Source organism: Danio aesculapii, chromosome 18, assembly GCF_903798145.1.
Source record: "Danio aesculapii chromosome 18, fDanAes4.1, whole genome shotgun sequence".
Taxonomy (NCBI): domain Eukaryota; kingdom Metazoa; phylum Chordata; class Actinopteri; order Cypriniformes; family Danionidae; genus Danio; species Danio aesculapii.
The window spans coordinates 1,136,717-1,146,751 of record NC_079452.1 but is presented as its reverse complement, the minus strand read 5'-3'; the positions used below and the strand labels follow the sequence as shown (position 1 = coordinate 1,146,751).

Genomic DNA, 10,035 nt, shown 5'->3' with positions numbered 1-10,035 from the left:
TCCTCCTTGGATGTGAAAGGCTATTGTCTCAGTACTAACGCTACCGTGTGGTTAACAGATGTTCATTAATTATTGAGGTAATTTTAAAATGTGTATGTAGGTTAAAACATCAGACTAAAACTTTTTCGTTAGAAAAATGATTTATGATATAAAACAATTTTGTAACTAAAGCAACTGCATTTAACATTTAACTCAAATAAACTAACAATTAACTATTTAATTAACAAAGAACTACAAACACAGGGGTGCACAAACTTGGTCCTGTATTGCTGGTGTCTTGAATAGTTAAATTTTAACCACATTCAGACACAATATGACCAGCTAATTAATTATTAGACACCAATCATCCAAGACCAAGTTTGTGCACTCCTGTACTAACTTAATTGAAATGCATATCTATTATTATACAAATTTAATTTCCAAAACTCTCCGGTTTGCATGCTCAATTGCTATTGTGCATGGAAGTTTTTTCACTAAATCATCAATGTTCCCATTGTATAGATGGGCTGGGATCTCAAATTCACTGAAATCGCTGCAAAGCAGCTGCAGGCGTTCTCCTTCTTCTGAGACCCCAACAACCTCTACTTCCTCAGTTTCATGTCTTCTCTCAGCAACCTGCATTGAGTGAGTAAAATTTACATGTTTACATCTGTAATTGTTACAGTGTTATTACAGTGATTGTTTATCAATATAACTCCATTACAGAGCTATAATAATAAAGTTGAATAAAAATGTTATATTGTTATTAGCAGACCATGCAATGGCAGTCATGTATGCAGAAATTATAATGTAATATTTGATTATATTACAAAAGTTATAATATTATTTATAAGTTTGTAATATTATTTAATAAAAGTTGTAATAAGAAGTTTCATATCAAGTGAATCTATTTTATTTTAATAGTTTAAATGTAAATAAATATGCTCATTCACAGTTTATAATCAAAAAGATTTTATATCTTATAGTTTATTTTACTTTTTTGTGAGTTCTAGATAGAGATGCACAATATTATCAAACATCATTGGTGTCATCACTTGTGATGTACTGTTCATATTTTAAGATATTTTTTAAAATCAACTGTAAAATCATAAAATCACAAAACTACCAAATAGGTTCACCCTCAACATATGCCAAATTTTTATTATATTGAATAAATGTCAAATCTAAATGTGTGCATTGTAGGTGTGCATTCCGTGTTTCAGGTGAGATGTTAAACCGAGGTCCTGACACTCTTGTGATTATTAAAAATCCCAGGATGTCCTTTGAAAAAAAAAGGAGTAGGGGTATAACTCCAGCATCCTGGCCAAATTTGTCCACTGGCACTTTGAGTGTCCAGAAACGCGCTATATAAATGTAAAGAATCATTAATTATTATTGTAGTGATGCCTACACCAGCACTTTGTTCAAGTTGACTAATATAAATGTATTATCAAATGATCTTACTTTAATTTTTAATTGCAAATGATCAACTTTAGCTTTCAAAAAATTTTTATGTCTTTAATTCTTACTTTATTCTTGGTCCCACTTTATATTAGCTGGCCTTAATTACTATGTTCTTGCATCAAAAAAAAAAAAAAATACAATGTAATTACTGTGTTCATAATGTATTTGCAGAACACCTGTGGTGCTCTTGAGGTGAGATACGGGTTGGGCTAGGTACAGGTTTGGTGGTATAGGTAGGTGTAAGAGATGGACAACAATGTAATTACAGATGTAATTACATATAGGTATTTTATCATAAGTACAAAAATATGTATTTACACAAGTACATTGTAACAAATGTATTTCAAAGTACATAGTAGTTTGAGCCACCTAATATAAAGTGGAATCAGAAACTCATAAAGGTTTATAACCACTACAGAGTCATTAAATAATAAATACATTTTAGTTTTTGGGTGAACCATCCATGTATATTTTAACTTAAATTGATTTAAAAAAATACTTGCCTTATGTCTACTATTTGACAACTACTGTTCGAATAGTATAAACTTTTGGTCATGTATTTCTTTTTTTAAACTTGCATGCTTCCAAGTCATGTCTTAAACCTTGGTTTCAGTAAAAACAAAAGTGCTCAAGTAAAACTTTTGTTTCATATGGTTTTGCTCTCTTAAAAACCTAAAATAATGCTGCTGGGTGGTACCGTGTTACACAACTCTTGCAAATTTATTATGTTAATTTCATGTATTTATTTTAATGTATCTAATACATTTTTGGAAAATGCAGGAATAATATAAAGTTATTATATGACTAAATGTCTTGCTTCGTATATATTTTTTTTTTACCTTTGCTGTGGTGTAAGTTGAAGAGTTTATTTTACCCTTCCCACTCTCCCAGATGTGAACTCTCATGTGAGAGAGCTCAATCTCATCTCCTTTGTAAAGCTCCAGTAGGGCTATGTCCCTCCAAAGTGAGACATTGATTATGTTCTCTCCACACTTCAGACTGAAGTCAAGGATTGGGACCTGTTGTCCCTGCACCTCTGTCATCCTCAGTGCTTGGATCTGCCAAATTGGAGCACAGCAGTCATGGGTAAGTAAATCAGTTCACTCAAATGAATAATGAAAATTCTGTCACCGTTTACTCGCTCTTTATTTATTTCAAACCTGTTCAAATCTTCTGTTGAACACTAAAGAATATTTTTTGAAGAATGCTGAAAACCAGTAACTATTGACTTCTAAAGTATTTGTTTTTCCTACTGTGAAAATCAATGATTACAGGTTTTTGACTCTTTCTTCAAAATATCTTCTTTTGTATTCAACAGAAAAAAAGAAAATTATAAAGGTTTGAAATCACTTTAGGGTGAGTAAATATTCCTATCATGAGCTATCACTTTGAGGCTCTTCAAGCTGTTTCAAAAGCCATGTTTCCATTGTTGCATCTAAAGCGAGCTAGCCAGGGCCAGTTTGCATTTCCACTGTCACTTCCGACACTCCTGATCAAGCTAAAGGCTTTTAAAGTGAAGGGTGTTGCATAAAATAATTAAAGTTTTAATTTAATAAGTGATATTTCTATGCTGCGTCCTCCTTGAAGATGTTATGATAACACGCAATCTTACACACTTCAGGCAGCAGGCCCTATATACAGCAGGTAACTTTCAGTTGTGAAGAGTGGCTGGGTTTAATTATTTAGGCTATTTATTTGTATTGGAGACAATACAAAATATGAATACAATAGAAAGACATAAAACTTTACAAAGTATGTATCAACTTTTGTAGGCTCAACACAATAGTTTTATATTAGATCTAGATAAAAGTAGCCTAGGCTATATAGAAATAATTTTTGAATTACAAAAATTGAAAACAATAAAAATATTAAATAAAGAAACCAACATAAAACGAACAAAAGCTAATAATTTTGATATAAATAATACATATAGATTACACAGTTTTACATCATTTTGAAGTTTCATTTGCAAAGACTGATAAAAAAAAATACTTTTTATTTTCTAAAATTAGACTCCTGCACTGCATTACAAAATGTATGTTTCTATATGACGTGGCATAATTTAAATACGATATTTTAAATGTAGAGCTTTATTAGAAGGATGTTTAAAATTTTAAATCGTAATTTATTTTTCTTTGGAGAGAATCCGATAGTGGAGATATGTCATTCTGACATATGTCACATTACTTTTATCAAATGTATGATAGGCCTAATTTTTTTCTTAAAACTGATATGGATTGTGGGTAGCTTTTGTGTGACGCAAGCGCAATGATATATAGACTAGCCTATATTTTATTACCTGCTCTCATGTCCTGAAACACTTAATGGTTTCCTTTCCTTTACATAACAGGTAATATGAATCCATACATTTTCCCTTAAATAAAGGGAAATTTACCTAGCCTTTTTAAATGTCATATAGCCTCTAGGAAAAAGAGGTAATATGTTGTATGTCTCTTCGACGCATTTGGGCTGAATATTTGACTGTGTCTAGCAAAACGAGGATGTTATAAAATATGTTTTATACTGACTTATTACCGCAGAAATTCTGTGGTTTTATATTATGGGTGGTGCGCTGTGTCATCGACCCTCTGTTAGTTGTGAGACCACTCAATGCACGATGCCAGCAGTCAGTCCGCGAGTATATAATGGATATAATGAATGAAATTGAAATACATAGGCCTAGACGGATAGACATAACATTTAATGCTGTACAGTAACATGTCATTTGTTTTCTTCGGTTGTCTGTATTTAAATCGTTTCCTGATGATGCGATGGTGTGCTTTATCTGCCTGACTCTGACTTTCTTTATTCTGCTGAAAGGGGGTGGGGTTTATGTGCTGCGCTGTGAGCTACTGGCTTAAAAGTAGAAATGCAACATGATTTCAGCCTCACTGCTCAAGCTCCCAGGGTATTGGCCCAACCCGGCTAGATGAAAGCTCTGGCTAGCACTAGCCTGACAGTGGAAATGTGGCTCTTGAGATTATACAATAATTTGTACTGAATTTATCTAACTGAATATTTATTGTTCTCTTTTGTGTTGTTCAGGAGGAAGTCTTATGCTGTGTTGACACCAGACGCGGAACTAGGGCTGTGACGGTAACGGATTTTCTGTTACCGCGGTGATGAAGCAAGAAATCATGCGGTATGTCGGTTAACCGTGCATATATATATATATATATATATATATATATATATATATATATATATATATATATATATATATATATATATATATATATATAAAATCGGAAAATAAGAAAAATAAGCATTTTTAACGCACCGCTGTAATATATCCCAATCCCTTTCTCAACATTTTTAATACAAGTCATTATTTTAAAGATTATGACTTGAGAATATAATTTTACCTCAGCGCTGCACTTTTCTCCTTTTCCCTCGCGCTGAGTTCAGGTGACGGAGTGTTGTGAAGTAGTTAAACTATCAAACTGGCACAGGAATATCCGTATATTAATATAGGCTTTGCTAAAAGGCTGGTCAAATGTAGGTCTTTTTTTACAGAAGCTATAAACAGACGCATGCTGCGACCACGGTGATGAGTCAACAATCGCATATATTTTGACTTATTTAAAGTAGGCTATAGGCTATGATAATTGTAAAGAAGTTTATAAAAATGTAGCCAATATATCACAGGGGTTTGTGTAGCAGCAATTACAGTGGAGCATTATCCTTTTTTTCCCGTGGAGCGAAATAGAGCGGATGGAGACGCACAAAAATATACAATTAATATATTTTTTACAATTAACGCATTTCGTTTTGTACAATTTGTATCTTAGTTTTTATCAGTCAGTTATCTACAAAATAAACAATAATAACTAATAAACTTTGAGGTGAAGCGATGTACCTCAGGGCCTATCTACTGAAAGCGTTACCTACAACCTTAACGTTCCTGCTATGTAGCGCATATATAGCCTATATATTCTCCATTATAGGTAACCCTTTCAATAGATAGACCTCATCAATGACATATTAAGCATGGACATTTAAAGGATAAGTTATGGTTTGCGCTGTGAGATGAGTCCATGACTTTACACATTAAAGTAATAATGTGCGCAGGTTATGTACCTTATGGAGTCACTCTCTTAATATTGGATATTTAAGAAGCATAAAACGCTGTTATGAAACAAACTCTCTTATATCTGCTGGTGCTGCTAATAATACGCAGATCTCTGTTATGTTGGTGCAGCCATTAACACGCGGTTCAGGTAATCAAAAAGCCAGCTCGCCTACATGATGTTTAATTATGGGTGGGTCGCAGGTGGATAAGTTCAATCATTGGTTATGCAGACCACTTTGCCTAAAATATCAAAAAGTTCAAACGTTTTGATTAAACTATAGCGAAACTGACCGATCAATGGATGTTTGTCATAAAGAGTGATAATACAGGCTGCTCTTTTAATTTGGATCATACAGTTAACAAAGATTCAATATTTGAAACTGAATATTTTACTTTTATTTTATTTATATTACGATTGTATTTAACAGACCAGTTTGTGTTTTGGCCGCGGCATATAGCGGACCCTGAGGCACGCTTCACCTCAAAGTTTATTAGTTATTCTTGTTCATTTTGTAAATAACTGACCGACAAAAACTAAGATACAAATTATACAAAACAAAATTCGTTCCAAGATTTTTTTTCTTCCGACGAAAATGTATGAATTGTATATTTTTGTGCGTCCCCATCCGCTACACAACTGTGCAGTGTTTGTTGTTTGTTTCGCTCCACGGGAAAAAGGATTTGATTAATGCTCCACTGTAATTGCTGCTACACAAACCCCTGTGATATATTAGCTACATATTTTTATAATTGTCTTTACACAAAATTATTATATGCTATAGCCTACTTTAAATAAGTCAAAATATATGCGATTGCTGACTCTTTACCGTGGTCGCAGCTCGCGCTTCTGTATAGCTTCTGTAAAAAAAAGACTTACATTTGACCAGCCTTTTAGCAAAGCCTATATTAATATACTGATATTCCTGTGCCAGTTTGACACTAAATTAAACTGAGGAGAGTTTAACTACTTCACAACACTCCGTCACCTGAACTTAGCGCGAGGGAGAAGGAGAAAACTGCAGCGCTGAGGTAAAGTCATATTCTCAAGTCATAATCTTTAAAATAATGACTTGTATTAAAAATGTTGAGGAAGGGATTGGGATATAGAAATTACAGCAGTGCATTAAAAATACTTATTTTCTGTGGAGCGATTGATCTGAGTTAGTATGCCTGCTTTATTAAAATAAGCTTAAAATAAAAACATCCTATGTTGGTTATTAAAAAGGATTCAGTGTAATCTAAATTTGTTATTAAGGTGGAAAATACTTAGAGCAGGCCTTTTATTTAGTTTATTCTGTTTTTCTATACAATCCTGAAAGATTCACAAGCAAAAATAAATAATAAACTAAAATGGGCGGTGATGACGGTAATAACCACATCACCGCGGTTGACATCTCATTATGGCAGTAAGGCGGTGATGCGGTTATCGTCACGGATAATTTGTGCTATTTGCGTGTAAATAGACATGTGAACATTTGAGTGTACTTGCTTCATTCGCGCATGAAAATCCGCTTCATTCGCGGGTCAAATTCACTTCGGAACAGAAGCAGATTCGCATCATGGGCAGGGCTTCTGTCTGCCCCGTGACTGTAGCTTTGTTGCTAAATGGCTAACATGGATTTTATTGAGAAAATAACTGCTTTTGTGCTTTATGAAGGCTGAAAAACAATGTCGAGTCGTGTGGAGCAGTGTCTGAGTCACTAGATCCTTTCAGAGGTGCAGCCAGCTCTGTGAGCTCATAAACTCCTCCAGAAACTTAACCTGGAGGATGGAGGATTTCAGCGGTGCTTCTGAGGCCAGTTTGATGAACTGTTGTCAGTGTAGGCAGGAGGATTTTCCACCCGGGACACCAACAACAGGCGATACGTCATAATCGCACCCCCACAAGAGCAAACTCCTGATTGGTTAACGTGCCGTAAAGTTCAGATTTTCGAACTCGAGCGTTTCATGCCGCGCCATTCGCGCGTATCACGCCGCAGGATGTCTATTCGCGTCTTTGCATTGACTTAACATGCAAATCACTCACGCTTGCCACGCGTTCCATGTCTGGTGTGAACACAGCATTAGGAAGAAAAATCATACAGGCATTTCAACTTTTTGAGGGTTTGAGGGTTATTTTCTTTACATTTAAAGACTTTGAAGTTACTCACATTTTCCACCTTCCCTTTAATTGTGAGGAAATCTCCTCTGGAAAAGATGTCAGCAGTCTCGGTGATGACATTTGAGGGAGGGCATAGGGCTTCTCTCGCTGCATTTTCCATTTCAGGAGTTATTGTTAGCGGTGCTGCCCTGAATTTCACTGATGTTCTGCCAAAAAATATGTTTTGGCGGCCATATTTGCGTGAAACTGTAACATTTTTTAGAAAGTATGTAACCCCCTCCTCAAATTGTGGGGTTTCAGTGGTCATGGTGCAAACATAGATGGTTTCGCCATTGCTAAACACACTGGAGGTTTTACATACTAATGATTCAATGACAATTGTCTCTCCCAACCTCTTAAAAGACAGCGCTTTGGTGGTTGTTTGGTTGGCAACACATTTGAGCATCATTGGTGCCGGACGCGTATAGGGACTCTGGGTTGCCATCCTGAGAGGAAGAGATAAAAAAAAAACAATGTAATACTAAACTTGACCTGGTGGGGGAGGGGGGTGACTTAGGTTCAAAACATTAACTTTATTCATGCATGATATTTACAAGATAATAGTTCGTAATAGCAATAGTATTTTGTTTTTTCTTTGTAACTGGTATTTTGTAATCATTGGGAGAATGTGGGGGAGGAGAAAGGCAGCCTGTGACAGGATTACTTTTTATTTGTGCATTTTTACAAAATTTTACACAGAAACCTGTTTGATAATTCATGTTACATTGTCAGTTGATTGAAGGTCATTTGTATAATTTAATGTGAAGTATAGATTTATTCCAAAAAGAAAAGTTATCCTGTCAGCAGAGGGATAAGAGCAATTTCTGACAAGATTGCTCTTTTATTTATATATATATATATATATATATATATATATATATATATATATATATATATATATATATATATATATATTTATTTATTTATTTATTTATTTATTTATTTATTTATTTATATATATATACTTTTTGTGAGGTATTTATTTAAAGTCATTCCTAAATGTTAATATGAAATCATATTTTCTTCAAGGTGACAGTTCCCTGTCAAGAGTTGGGAAAGAAACAGTGTCTGGCTGGATTTCTCTTTTTGCCCACCATATTGTCTGGCAGTTTTTTTTTTAATTAATACATAATAAATAGTTTGACTTTCAATAAACAACATCAAACTGTATCAGTGATTATTCAGGTTAAGTGTAAATTTACCTCAGAAATGAACTGTTCTGTGGGGGAGGGGAAAGGCAGCCTCTGACAGGATTACTTTTTATGTGTTTTTACAACATTATTGTCCATCTTTACTACATTTACACAGAAAACGGTTTGATTAGTCATGTTACTTTGTCAATTGATTGACAGTCATCGATGTAATTTAATGTAAAGTATATATTTACTTCAAAAAGAAAAGTTATCCTGTCAGCAGAGGGAAAGAGCAGTTTCTGACAGGATTGCGCTTTATGTTCTCTGACAGGATTGATCCTTATTATCTCATACCTCACAAAAAGTGTTTATTTATTCATGTAATTGGTTTATTTATTAAAACGGGTCCATACATTTTAATATGAAGTTCAATTTTCCTCAAATGAAGGCTCGTTCGTATGAGTTTGTATGCCTTTTTTTCCCCCAAAGTCAATAATTATTATAAAATAATAATTATTACATTACATTATCATGTTCAAAATCAACAAAAACAATTCACAACGTTTGTCTCACCTGTTATTCTTAATCGGATAGGTTGTAGCGCCGTATCTGGCCGTGTCGGATCTGACGGATCTTCGAGGGTTGAAGGCACTGAGGGGTGACTCCGGCTGCCTGCAGCTTTTAAAGGCTTCAGCTTGGTCTGCGTTCAGGCTCGGCAGGACGCAAACCTTTTTTTTTTATTATTATTAATTAATATTAATTTCATTTTATTACATATATATATATATATATATATATATATATATATATATATATATATATATATATATATATATATAAAACAGAAAATCCGTTAATTTGATGTATATTTTAAACAAAATGAAATTAATTCGTTTATTAATTTAATATGTATTAAGCCTGACATCGGTTCCGATTTTAAAATGTGTTTAATTTTGTATAAATGATTTAATGAATTGTTGTCATGAGATGTCTAACCTAAGATTTTTTTCGGTTCCTGTTGTTGAAGAACTTATGATTTAATGGACACGTGATGAATTATTAATTTTTAAAATGCGGTCTTGAATGTAATTTGAGTTTAATGTATGATGTTTTTGTATGTATTTTTATTTTAAAGATGAATGTCTATAAAATAAATGAACTGTAACGTAAACTTGTTTGAAAAAAATTCTTGTTGCCTGTAACACAATAATTAATTGCAACAATGTTTACGTTGTAATGTATTTTTA

At 33.6% G+C, this 10,035-nt stretch overlaps 1 long non-coding RNA gene across 1 annotated transcript; it reads left to right on the top strand.

The window, feature by feature from the left end:
* Positions 1-420: 420 nt before the first annotated feature.
* On the top strand, positions 421-9,455 carry LOC130245197 (uncharacterized). The gene is made up of 4 exons (XR_008839304.1): positions 421-624; positions 2,442-2,529; positions 4,489-4,585; positions 9,383-9,455. It is a non-coding gene; the product is annotated as an uncharacterized LOC130245197 (long non-coding RNA).
* Positions 9,456-10,035: the final 580 nt, after the last annotated feature.